General features: G+C 46.2%; 1 long non-coding RNA gene across 1 annotated transcript in view; it reads right to left on the reverse strand.

Moving 5' to 3' along the window:
• The window catches only part of LOC140420799 (uncharacterized), an 84,466-nt gene extending 73,582 nt beyond the window's left edge, over positions 1 to 10,884 (reverse strand). Inside the window, exons 1-3 of the long non-coding RNA XR_011946589.1 lie at positions 10,374 to 10,884; positions 9,513 to 9,668; positions 5,929 to 6,037 (exon numbers count right to left, since the gene is read on the reverse strand). This is a non-coding gene — a long non-coding RNA (uncharacterized lncRNA). The remainder of the gene's footprint in view (positions 1 to 5,928; positions 6,038 to 9,512; positions 9,669 to 10,373) is intronic.
• Between the last annotated feature and the right edge of the window lie 2,199 nt (positions 10,885 to 13,083).

Here is a 13,083-nt window from a genome sequence, read left to right on the forward strand (position 1 = left end):
GTTAGTTGTAGGAAGTAGCTTAGAAGTAGAATTAATGTATAAGTATTAATTGCTGTATATAATAAATGAGCGTTGATTTAACTCTTACTGCTGGATTATTAATCATTACTCAGACTTGAACCACGTGGCGGTATCAGAAAGATACCTGGCGACTCAAGAGCAAAGGTGACAGAATTAGAGCAATTAAACTAAGGCTAAAACGAGCAACACTTCTTAACAACCCTCGCAACCTGGGTGGCAACTTTCAGGGATCTCTCTGCTCATCCACACTGCCAAGAATCTTACCATTAGCCCAGTACTCAGTCTTCCTGTTATTCCTTCCAAAATGAATCACCTCACACTTTTCTGCATTAAACTCCATTTGCCACCTCTCAGTCCAGCGCTGCAGCTTATCTATGTCCCTCTGTAACTTGTAACATCCTTGGAGGCTGCAGGGACCTCTGATTGAGGTGTACGAGGTTAGATTAGAGAGGCTGGAGCTGCAGGGATGTCTGATCGAGCAAAATGTGGTAAGATAGGTGCAGTGGACGCTATTCATGGAGGCTACAGGGATATCGGATTAATGTATGTGAGGTTAAATTGGAAAGCTGTGACTATTCTCCTTGGAGCAGCAGGGATATCTAATAAATGTGTATGAGGTTAGGGCAGCAGGAGTGTCTGAATGAGGTGTATGCGGTTACATTGGAGACTTCACGGATGTCTGTTCGAGATATATGAAGTTAGATTGCAGAAGGTGGGGCCGTTCTAGGAAGATGCCGGGATGTCTGATCGAGGTGTAGAAGTTTAGATTGGAGAAGCTGGGACTGTTCTCCTTGGAGGCTGCAAGGAAGTCTGATCAAGGTTATGAGGTGAGATTGGAGAAGCTGGGACTGTTCTTGCAGGCTGCAGGGATGTCTGATCGAGGTGTACAAGTTAAAATTCAAGAAGCTGGGACTGTTCTCCTTGGAGGCTGCAAGGAAGTCTGATCAAGGTTATGAGGTGAGATTGGAGAAGCTGGGACTGTTCTTGCAGGCTGCAGGGATGTCTGATCGAGGTGTATGAATTTAGACTGGAGAAGCTGGGATTGTTCTCCTTTGGGGCTGCAGGATGCCTGATCGAGGTGTATCAGGTTAGCTGGGGCTGTTCTAAAAGGCTGCATGGATATCTGCTCGAGGTATATGAGTTGAGATTGGAGAAGCTGGGACTGTTCTTGGAGGCTGCAGGGATGTGTGATTGCAGTGTATGGACTGTTCGCCTCAGAGGCTGTAGGGAAGTCGAATCAAGGAGTATGAGGTTAGATTGGAGAAGCTGCAGCCCTTCTGGAGGTTTCAGAGATAGTTGATCGAGGTGTAGGAGTTTAGATTGGATTAGCTGGGGCTGTTCCTGGAGGCTGCTGGTGTTTGATCGAGATGCAAGAGGTTAAATTGGACAAGCTGGACCTGTTCTCTTTGAAGGTTGCAGGGATGTCTGGTCAAGCTGCATCAGGTTAGATCAGCACGGTGGCACAATGCTTAGCACTGCTGCTTCACAGTGCAGAGGACCCGGGTTCAATCCTCGCCCCGGGTCACTGTCCGTGTGGAGTTTACACATTCTCTCCGTGTCTGCGTGGGTCTCACCCCCACAACCCAAAGATGTGCAGGGTAGGTCACACTAAATTGCCTCATAATTGGAAAAAAGAATTGGGTACTCTAAATTTATTTTTAAAAAGGTTAGATTGGTGAAGCTTAGGTCATTCTTGGAAACTGCAGGGATGTCGGACAGGTGTATGACGTTAGATTGAAGAAGCTGGGACTGTTCTTCTTTGAGGCTGCAGCGATGTCTGATTGAGGTGTAAGATATTGGAGAATCATCGAGTCATAGAATTTTACAGTGCTGGAGGCCATTGGGCCCATTGAGTATGCACCTGCCCTCGAAAAGAGCACCGTGCTTAAGCCCACACCTCCACTCTATACTCGTAACTCAGTAACACCACCTAAACTTTTGAACAGTGAACGGCAATTTAGCATGGCCAATCCACCTAAACTGCACTTCTTTGGACTGTGGGATGAAACCGGAGCACCCGGAGAAAACCCACCCAGATACAGGGAGACAGTGCAAACACCACACAGTCTCCTGAGGCCAAAATTGAACCTGGGTCCCTGGAGCTATGAGGCAACATGTGCGAACAACTGTGCTACCGTGCCTCCCTTAAACATTCAGCCTTGGGGACTGAACTTGTGCAGTTTAGTGCAGAAGGAGGCCATTTGGCCCATCGAGTCGGTCAGCACCAACCCTCTGAAATGGTACCCGACCTAGGGTCAGGACCCCACATTATCCCCTTAACCTAGTAACCCCACCTAGCCTCTAACCTTTGGACACTAAGGGCCAATTTAGCGTGGCTAATCCACCTAACCTGCACATCTTTGGGAGGAAATTAGAAGCACCCGGAGGAAATCCACGCATACACTGGGAGAAATTGCAAACTCCACACAGACGGAGAAAGTGCAATCTCCACAGTCACCCGAGGCAGGAATTGAACATGGGTCCCTGGAGCTGTGAGGCAGCAGAGCTAACCACTGTGCCACCGTGCGGCTTGATAGAAGCTGGGACTGATCGAGGTGTATGAAGTTAGATTTGAGAAGGTTGGGCTGTTGTTGGAACCTACAGATATATCTGATCAGAGGTGTTTGAGAGTAGATTGGAGAAACGGCGGCTGTTCTTTGAGGGTGCTGGGATGTCTGATTGGTTGTATGACATTAGATTGGGGAAGCTGGGACTGTTCTTGTTGAGGCTGCAGTGCTGTTTGATAGAGGTGCATGAGGTTACGTTGGAGAAGCTGCGGGTGTTCTTGTACGCTGCAGGGATATCTAATCAAAGTACCGCAGATTAGAATGGAGAAGTCTTCGCTGTTCCAGGAGGCTCCAGTGGTGTTTGATTGAGGTGGATGAGGTTACATTAGAGAAGCTGAGCCTGTTCTTGGAAACTGAAGGAATGAAGATCGAGTTGTATGAAGTTAGATTGGAGAAGCTGGGACTGTTCTCCTTGGAGTCTGCTGGGATGTCTGATCAAAATATACGAGAGGTTACTGGGCAGCACGGTAGCAGAGTGGTTAGCATAATGGCTTCACAGCGCCAGGGTCCCAGGTTCGATTCCTATCTTGGGTCACTGCCTGTGCGGAGTCTGCACGTTCTCGCCGTGTCTGCGTGGGTTGCCTCCGGGTGCTCCGGTTTCCTTCCACAGTCCAAAGATGTACAGGGGTAGATGAATTGGCTATGATAAATTGCCCATAGTGTCCAACAAAAAAAAAGGTAAGGTGGGGTTACGGGGATAGGGTGGAAGTATGGGGATAGGGTGGAGGTGTGGGCTTATGTAGGGTGCTCTTTCCATGTGCCGGTGCACTCGATGGGCCGAATGGCTTCCTTCTGCACTGTAAATTCTGTGTTGTGTGTGTTAGATTGGCACAGCTGGGATTGTTCTCCTTGGAGGCTGCAGGGTTGTCTGATCGAGATGCATGAAGTTACATTTCAGAAGCTGAGACTGTTCTGCTTGGAGGCTGCAGGGATGCCTGATCGAGGTGAATGAGGTTAGATTGGAGAGGTAGCTGTTCTTGGAGGCTGCAGGAATGTCTGGTCGAGATATATGAAGTTAAATTGGAGAACCTAAGAACTAGGAGCAGGAGTAGGCCATCTGGCCCTTCGAGCCTGCTCCGCCATTCAATGAGATCATGGCTGATCTTTTGTAGACTCAGCTCCACTTTCCCGCCGAACACCATAACCTTTATTCTTCAAAAAACTATCCGTCTTTAGCTTGAAAACATTGAATGAAAGAGCCTCAATTGCTTCACTGGGCAGGGAATTCCATAGGTTCACAACCCTTTGGGTGAAGAAGTTCCCCCTAAGCTCAGTCCTAAATCTACTTCCCCTTATTTTGAGACTATGCCCCCTAGTTCTGCTTTCACCGTCACCAGTGGAAACAACCTCCCCGCATCTATCCTATTCCCTTCATTTTTTAATTAAAAATTTTTTTTTTTTAAATTAAATTTAGAGTACCCAATTATTTTTTCCAATTAAGGGGCAATTTAGCGTTGCCAATCCACCTACCCTGCACATCTTTGGGTTGTGGGGGTGAAACCCACACAAACACGGGGAGAATGTGCAAACGCCACACGGACGGTGACCCTTATCTATTCCCCTCATAATTTTATATGTTTCTAAAAGATCCCCCACCCCGCATCCTTCTAAATTCCAACGAATACAGTCCCAGTCTACTCAACCGCTCCTCGTAATACAAACCCCTCAACTCTGGGATTAACCTAGTGAATCTCTTCTGCACACCCTCCCGCGCCAGTACATCCTTTCTCAGGAAAGGAGACCAAAAGTGAACACAATACTCCAGGTGTAGCCTCACTAACACTTTATACAGTTGCAGCATAACCCCCCTAGTCTTTAACACCATCGCTCTAGCAATGAAGGACAAAACTCCATTAGCCTTCTTTTTCATTTTTTAAAATAAATTTAGAGTACCCAATTATTTTTTTATCCAAGTAAGTGGCAATTTAGAGTGTGCAATCCACCTAACCTGCACATCTTTGGGTTGTGGGAGTGAAATTCATGCAGACATGGGGCGAATGTGCAAACTCCACATTGACAGTGACCCAGGGCTGGGATTCGAACCCGGGTCCTCAGTGCCGCAGTTCCAGTGCTAACCACTGTGCCACATGTCATCCATTTGCCTTCGAAATCACCTGTTGCACCTGTAAACCAACTTTTTGCAACTCGCGCATTAGGACACACAGGTCCCTCTGCACAGCAGCATGTTTTAATACTTTATCATTTAAATAATAATCTCTTTTGCTGTTATTCCTACCAAAATGGATCACCTCACATTTGTCAACATTGTATTCCATCTGCCAGACCCCAGCTGAGAAGCTGGGGATGTTTTCCTTCTAGGCTGCAGGAATGTCTGATCAAGGCATATGTGGTAAGATTGGGGCAGTAGGTGCTCTTCATGGAGGCTACAGGTATATCTGATCAATCTATGCAAGGTTAGATTAGAAAGCTAGGACTGTTTCCTTGGAGGTTGCAGTGATGTCTGATCAAAATGTATGAGGTTAGATTTGGAGAAGCTGTGAATGTTTTCCTTGGAGGGAGCAGGAATGTCTAATCCATGTATATGAGGTTAGGGTGGCAGGGATGAGGTGTACGCAGTTACATTGGAGAAGTTTGGGCTCTCTGATTGAGGTGCATGAGTTAGATTCTAGAAACTGAGACTGTTCTTCTTGGAGGCTGCACGGATGTCTGATCGAGGAATATGAAATTAGATTGGTGAAGGGCTGTTCTCCTTGGAGGCTGCAGTGATGTTTGATCGAGGTGTATGTGGTTAGATTGGAGAAGCTGGGAGTATTCTCCTTGGAGGCTGCAGAAATGTCTGGTCAAGGTGCGCAAGGTGATGACAGCTTTAGGGAACGTTGACAAGAAAAAGATCTTCCTTTTGGCTGATGCTACAAGTACTCGGAACACATATTTATGGTTTGGGGAAAGGGATACAGGTGGATCGTGAAGAATAATATTTTTTATGCAGCGAGTGGTAATTACCATCAAATCACTGCCTGTGAGATTGGTGGAAGTGGGGCTGCTCTAAGATTTTAAAACAAATTAGATTTCAGGGAAATAAATATGTTGGTGATAGAGCAGGGGTGTACAACTGACTGGACAGTCAGACAAAGTAAGCTTGATGGGCTGAATGGCCTCTTACTTTCTCATAATGACTCTGACTCATTGGTGTCATTTTTGTCCATTATTGTACCTTCGGGAGTTCAGGCATCACGTAGGTAGGGACAATCATTACTTCTGAAGTTGTGGAGGCCAGAATGGATGACAGTGCTCCATGTGTGTTCTGACATTGCATTGCTTTTCCAGACATACTGTAGCTGAAATCTTTCCTCATGGATAGAACTGACAAACCTCTTACCTTCTATAGTCAGTGGCTGATGATTTTCAGGTCCCGAGGAATCGAGGAGCTTTGACAGATCTTGATAATTGGTTTAAGTTTGTGTAGGTAAATCCTCTCCTTCTAAAGCCTGCGAAAGGAATTTTATTGAATTAGGTAAGAGCATTCAGAAGGAAAATAGCCAAGTTCAGCCATGATCATAGTGAATGACAAAACAGATTCAGTACCAGTGTGACCAGGGCTTGTCCCATAATTGAGCTAACTGTCCTGTGTTGCATGCATCGGTGGATGCTGTTTTGCACAAAATTTGGATCTTGAAAGCTCACGGATGCGCAGTAACCGTTCTCCGACCGTTTTCTTTTAATCTGGCAGCACCCCCGCCCCCCCCCCCCACAGCTCCAGCGACCCTCATGTCAGAATGGCACTTTATATTCTCCACAAGAGTTGGCCACACCAGATTAAACGATCTTCCCATGTATTCCTGATGGTTTCATCATCATGTACCCTCATAATCCAACTGTTAATCGACCAACACACCCATCCTTGTGACACAATGCCTTCCTCCGCCATCAGGAAGCAAAAATAGTCATTACCCATTTGGATAAAGCTCTCAACCAAACAGCCTTTTCCTTCCCCCTCCCCATTTTCAACATTTGTTTATATCTGGAAAAGAGAAACATTCAAAGATATTGACAATTTTTTTTTTTTCAATGTCCCTCAATAAATGCACAGAGCTGCATTCTTGATATGGATCCTCAATTAATTCCTGGAGACTCCAGGAGGGTTGGCAACCCTGGGTCACACACCCTTCCCCTGCCCCTGTGCCTTACGTTACGTGGAAAGGAGATTTGCCAGGATGGCTGTAACCCAGGACTGAGGGAATTTTAGCTTTCCTGCTCTTATATTTTATGCCTGGGTTAATAAAGACAAGTATCCCATAAGCCTTCTTAACCACCTTATCGATCTGGCCTTCCTGTCTTCAGGAATCTTTGAACATGAACCCCAGGGTTCCTCCACTCCTCTGTACTTCCTAGTGTCCTGCCGTCCATTGTGTATTCGCTAGCCTTGTTAGCCATCCATTATGGATTAGAACAGTACAACACATGAACAAGCCCTTCGGCCCTCCAATTCCCTTGTCTTGTTCATGCTGCCAAAACACATCAACTCCCACTTTACCAGGTTCAGTCTATAACTCCAAACAGACAGTGACCTGGGGCCGTGATCAAACCCGGGTCCTCGGCGCTGTGAGGCAGCAGTGCTAATCACTGCACCACCGTACTGCCTCGACCCCAAAAATAATGAATTACCTGACATGTAACTGGCACCTCTTATCCCTAAAAAAAATCACTTGCGACTGGAGACAACGGATGAGATACTGTTGCTCACCTTAATCCGAGCAGCGAGAACCACCCAATTCGTTACATTAACAGCTCAATGTGAGATGTGGGTGGGATTGGGAGGCTAATTGGGAAGGTGCAGATGATGTATTAGATAAACTGGGAGGAACAAATCTGAATTTGACTATTAGGAAGAGGGAAGCACAATATCTGTGTTGCCATGGAGTTCAGTATAAACTATACAAAATGAAATGGTCTGATAACTAGATAGAGAATAAACACTGGTTTGATTCTATCAGAGGGACAAGATATGGATGGTCCTCATGCTCCTGGACTGGTTCCAGGCTGAAGTCCTGTTCCTGCCGTATGATCCTCTCCCCAGATTGTAAATCCTCCTCTTCTCAGACCTTGTGAAAAGAGTTTACATAGAATTACAATATACAGAATAGAAACAGGTAATTTGATCCAACTAGTTTCTGCTGGTTTTTATACACCATACACCTCTCCTCCCATTTCATCTACCTCAGCTCAGTCTTTCAGTTTATCTTTTTATTCCCTTTTCTCTCAATTACTTGTCTAGTTTCCTTAGAAGGTATCTCGTTTTTTTTGCCACAACCAGTTCTGGTGGTAGAGAGTTCCACATTCTAACCACTCTCTGAAGAAAACTCCTTATTTCCCTGTTGGATCGATCAGTAACTGTCATGTATTCTGGCCACTAGTTTTGGAATCTCCTGCAAGGGAAAACATTCTCTCCATGTCTACAAGGTCCCACATGACAAACAGATCAGCAAACGAAAGCTTGAGAGATCCAAGATCCAAGTGGATGTAAAATTGGATCAATGACAGGAGTGATCAATGATAGTCGATGGGTGTTTATTTGTGACTCGAAGGCTGGTTTCAGTGGTGGGATTTTACAGGCTTAGCGCATTGATTTGGATTTGGTGTAGTGTTGTGAATAAGAACAAGAACAAAGAACACGGGGCAGCACGGTAGCCTTGTGGATAGCACAATTGCTTCACAGCTCCAGGGTCCCAGGTTCGATTCCGGCTTGGGTCACTGTCTGTGCGGAGTCTGCACATCCTCCCCGTGTGTGCGTGGGTTTCCTCCGACAAGTTTCCCACTCTGTCTATGTCCCTCATAATGATAGACCTCTATCAGGTCGCCCCGCAACCTCCTTCGTTCCAGTGAGAACAAACCGAGTTTATTCAACCGCTCCTCATAGCTAATGCCCTCCATACCAGGCAACATTCTGGTAAATCTCTTCTACACCCTGTCTAAAGCCTCCACATCCTTCTGGTAGTGTGGCGACCAGAATTGAACATTATACTCCAAGTGTGGCCTAACTAAGGTTCTATACAGCTGCAACATGACTTGCCAATTCTTATACTCAATAAAGAATCTACTCAATTAAGAAGTTTGCAGATGACACAGACATGTTGGTGTGCTTGATAGTGAGAAACAAATCCATAAGGAAGTCAAGGTAAAGGATTATTGATGGTAGGACATTGGGAATTTCAGAGGGATCTGGGAGTATATGTCAACAGAAGTTAGGACAGGTAAATAAGGTTATTAGGAAAGCTACGAGATTACTATCTCCATTACCAAAATAGTAGAATATATAAGCAGGGCCGTTCTGCTGGAACTGTATAAATACAAGTTGGATCAAGCTAGAGTACAGGAAGGATCTGATTGCATTCGGGAGGGTTCAGAGGAGATTTAAGATGTGCCACAAATGGAGAATTTTATTTAGTTGGTTAGCTGGTGTTGTTTTGTCTCAAACAGGAACCTGAAGGGAGAAATATATAAAATTATGAGGGATTTACATAGAATGGATAGGAAAGCACATCCTCCCCGTGTCTGCATGGGTTTCCTTCGAGTGCTCCCGTTTCCTCCCACATTCCAAAGATGTGCAGGTTAGGTGGATTGGCCATGCTAAATTGCCCTTAGTGTCCAAAAAAAAGGTTGGATGGGGTTACTGGATTACAGGGATAGGGTGCAGGCTTGGGCTTAAGTCGGGTGCCCTTTCCAAGGGCCGGTGCAGACTTGATGGGTCGAATGGCCTCCTTCTGCACTGTAAAATCTGTGATCTATTCTATGAGCAAATGTTAAAAACTGGGACAGTAACTCTCACCTATAACGTCAGGCAATAGTCGACCAATTTTAGCTGCCTCAAAGCTAATATAGTATTTTGATGAAACAATTTGATTTGCCTGCACTCTGGGTGGATCTGCACCACGTGGACTGCGGCAGTTCAAGAAGGCAACTCACCACAACCTTCTCCAGGATAATCTCCAGGGCTGGTTTAGCAGCTGGCTTGTAACGCAGAACAAGGCCAGCAGCATGGGTTCAATTCCCGTACCGGCCTCCCCGAACAGGCGGTGGAATGTGGCGACTAGGGGCTTTTCACAGTAACTTCATTGAAACCTACTTGTGACAATAAGTGATTATTATTAGGAATAGGCAACAATTAGCCAGCAACACCCACATTCCGCAAATTCATTAAAAAATGTACATAATCCTACAAAAGCAAATTATTTTCCTTTGCCAATGAGATCAGTGTAATTGAACTCGATTTTAACATAAAAAGAGTCTCAGTCACTCTGATATCCGAAATATTACCCCAGAGACAGAACAAACATTTCTCCTTCCACATTAAAAATGTTTACTGGTATACAGGTCATGAAAAAGTGAGTGAATCTCTCAGATCTTGACGGGAGTTTTAGTTGGAGTTTCTCGTTCGGAAATCCTCGTTTTCTAAACAGCACTAAAATGACTTCCCAGCAGGATTTCCATTTTGCTCAGGAGACAGATTGACTGCAGTTTCTCTTCCTGTACCTGCATGGTTCTCTCTGCCTGCTGCACATTGCCCCTTTACAAATATGGCGACACCGCATGCGCACTACGCCACAGTGCCCAATAATGATGGTGACCACGATTGCGCATTACTGAACATTGATTGTTTAAGGATCGTGAGCGTTAACCCGCGCTAATGGGAAAGACACTGCCGCCCTGTTAGTTCGAAATACCACACTTCATCAAAAATTCAAAGAACGAACTGTTAGCTGCCTTATAATTTCCGGTATAATGGCGGATGGCTTGACTCTGTGCACCGCGTGTGAGGGCGCCTACCTCCATCAGAAAGGCTGCGGTGTGCAGGGATGTGCTCCGTCTAGTTCCAGGAAGCGCGAACCGCTGCGGAGGGAGGTGAGGGACAGACACGTCGGTGCGGACACTAACTCACAGAGGTGGAGTGGTGACGTTATACACAAGATGCAGGGTTTGTGGCTCGGAGGTACAGGAGCGATATTAGACAGGCTCAGCAACTCACAGGTGGGGGAGGGACATTGGGCAGCACGGTAGCACAGTGGTTAGCACCCTAGCTTCACAGCGCCAGGGTCCCAGGTTCGATTCCTGTGCAGAGTCTGCACGTTCTCCCCGTGTCTGCATGGGTTTCTTCCGTGCTCCAGTTTCCTCCCACTAGTCCCGAAAGATATGCGGTTGCATACTCTGGACATTCTAAATTCACCCTCGGTGTACCTGTACAGGTGCCGGAGTGTGGCGACTAAGGGCTTTTCACAGTAACTTCATTGCAATGCCTACTTGTGACAATAATGATTATTATTATTAGATACAGGCTGCAGCCTTTGTAACTCACAGGTGGAGCAGGTACATTAGACAGGCTGCAGGCTTTGTGAGCCTGAGGTGGAGGAGGGGCCTTAGAGGCTGCAGGCTCTGTGACTCAGGTGGAGTGGGGACATTAGACAGAGACTGCGGCTCTGTAACACATTGGTGGAGGAGTGGCAGGCTCTGCAACTCACAGAGGTTGAGGACCCCTTCACTGAATGAGGACGCAAAGGTTTTGGCTAAGGTATTGGTGTTCAGGTTGGAGTAGTATCTCCCACAAGTTGTTGGGGAGGATCATACAGGGTAGGAGCTTCTTGACTGATTTTACCACCATTGGAAGGCTGGAACAGGAGGTTATTGTGGTGTTAGATGCAGAGACATCCTTTGGTCGGGTAGAGTGGAGTTATTTGTTTGCGGTGTTGGATAGGGCCCAAGTTTGTGTTGTGGATTAAGCCATTATATAAGGAACCTAAGACCAGCATCTGTACGAATAATGGGAGTTCAAGGTTTTTCCAGTTGCACAGGGGAATAAGGTAGGAGTGCCCTATGTCTCCTCTCCAGTTTGCGTTGGCGACTGAGCCTTTGGCCATCGATTTGAGGAATTTGGATATGTCGAGGGGGATAGTGAGGGTGGTGTAGCGTAGGGGGTCCCTGTACACTGATGATCTGTTATTGTATGTTGCGGACCTGGTCCCCACAATGGGGACATAATGGTTTTGAGGCATTTTCTGGATATAAGCTAAATGTGGAGAAAAGTGAATGTTTTTCAGATACTCCGTCAGAGAAGGGAGCTAATCTGGGAGTATTGCTATTGCGTCTAATGGTTACTCACTACAGGTACCTCGGGGTGCAGGTGACTCGGGACTGGGCCGCCTCGGGACTGGGCCTGGCTTCGCAAATTGAACTTTACGGTCTGGTGAGTATTAAGGCCAATCTCCAGAGGTGGATAGCCTCCCTCTGCCTTTGATAGGCTGAGTTCAATCTGTGAAGATAAACATTTTGCCATGGTTTTTGTTTTTATTCCAATGTCTGCTGTTATTTTTTACCAAAAGCATTTTGTATGGTGGTAGAGCGATGGATCTCATCTTTCATGGGGGCAGGCAAGGTAGCCAGGATTCGGAAAACGTTCCTGCACAAGGATCAGCAGTCCAGGGGATTGGTGTTGCCGAGCCTGATATATTATGATTGGGTGGCGAATGCAGAGATGTGTTGGGGTGGTGCGGGGCTCCCACAGGAGAACATATTAGGTATCTGCAGGTTCGGGACATTTTGTGGAAGGTTTTCCCACCTTTTACTGTAGTGCTGCCATCATCACTGTTGGAAAGTGTTCTGTCTCTCGCGGGGAGGAAGGAGGGGATTAGTTCGGGAATTTACATGAGAATACTAGCAGAGGATACCACATCCATGGAGGTGATTAAGGCCAAGTTGGAGAAGGAGTTGGGGCAGAATTGGAGAAGGGTGTGTGGTTTGAAGCCCTGTGAAGGATGAACGCCAGTTCATCATGTACATGACTTGGACTTAGCAGTTAGAGGTGAGACACCGGGTGCATTTAATATGGTCTGGGATGAATCGGCTATTTGGCCGAGTGGACGATAAGTGCGAGTGCTGTGGGAGGAGCCCGGTAAACCATGTGATATGTCCTGGTCATGGTCTCCTTCTTTCATCACCATGTCGGCGATTCCACAAATGAAATTGGAGCCCAGTCCCTTAGGGACCATATTTGGATTGTCAGACATGCCAGAGCTGCAGACAGGTGCGGGGGTGGATGTATTTGCTTTCGCCTCACTCATCGCTCGCAGGCGGGTTCTGTTGGAGTGGAGGACAGCTTCTCTCCCCAAGACCTCACTATGGCTGGGGGATCTTATGGAGTTTCTACATCTTGAGAAAATTAAGTTTACCATGAAGGGTGCAATTAAGGGGTTCTACAAAAGTTGGCAGCTGTTTATTTTATATTTCAGGAGCTCAGTCAGCTGTTGAGTGGGTAGGGATCTGGGCGGTTGGGAGTTATCATTCCTCGTCTGCTTTCTTGTCTTATTGTTTTGTACTTATCTAAGAATGTTAATCTAAGAATGTTCAATAAAATATTTTTTTAAAAATAATTATGTGCGATAATGTTTCCTTTAAATGGCGAGGCTCTTACCCAGAAATGGCGAGGCTCTTACCCAGCATTCATAGCGCATCAGAATCGGCACTGGCATTGCTGCAGGAAATCCCT

The sequence above is a fragment of the Scyliorhinus torazame genome, chromosome 5, assembly GCF_047496885.1.
Source record: "Scyliorhinus torazame isolate Kashiwa2021f chromosome 5, sScyTor2.1, whole genome shotgun sequence".
Classification (NCBI taxonomy): domain Eukaryota; kingdom Metazoa; phylum Chordata; class Chondrichthyes; order Carcharhiniformes; family Scyliorhinidae; genus Scyliorhinus; species Scyliorhinus torazame.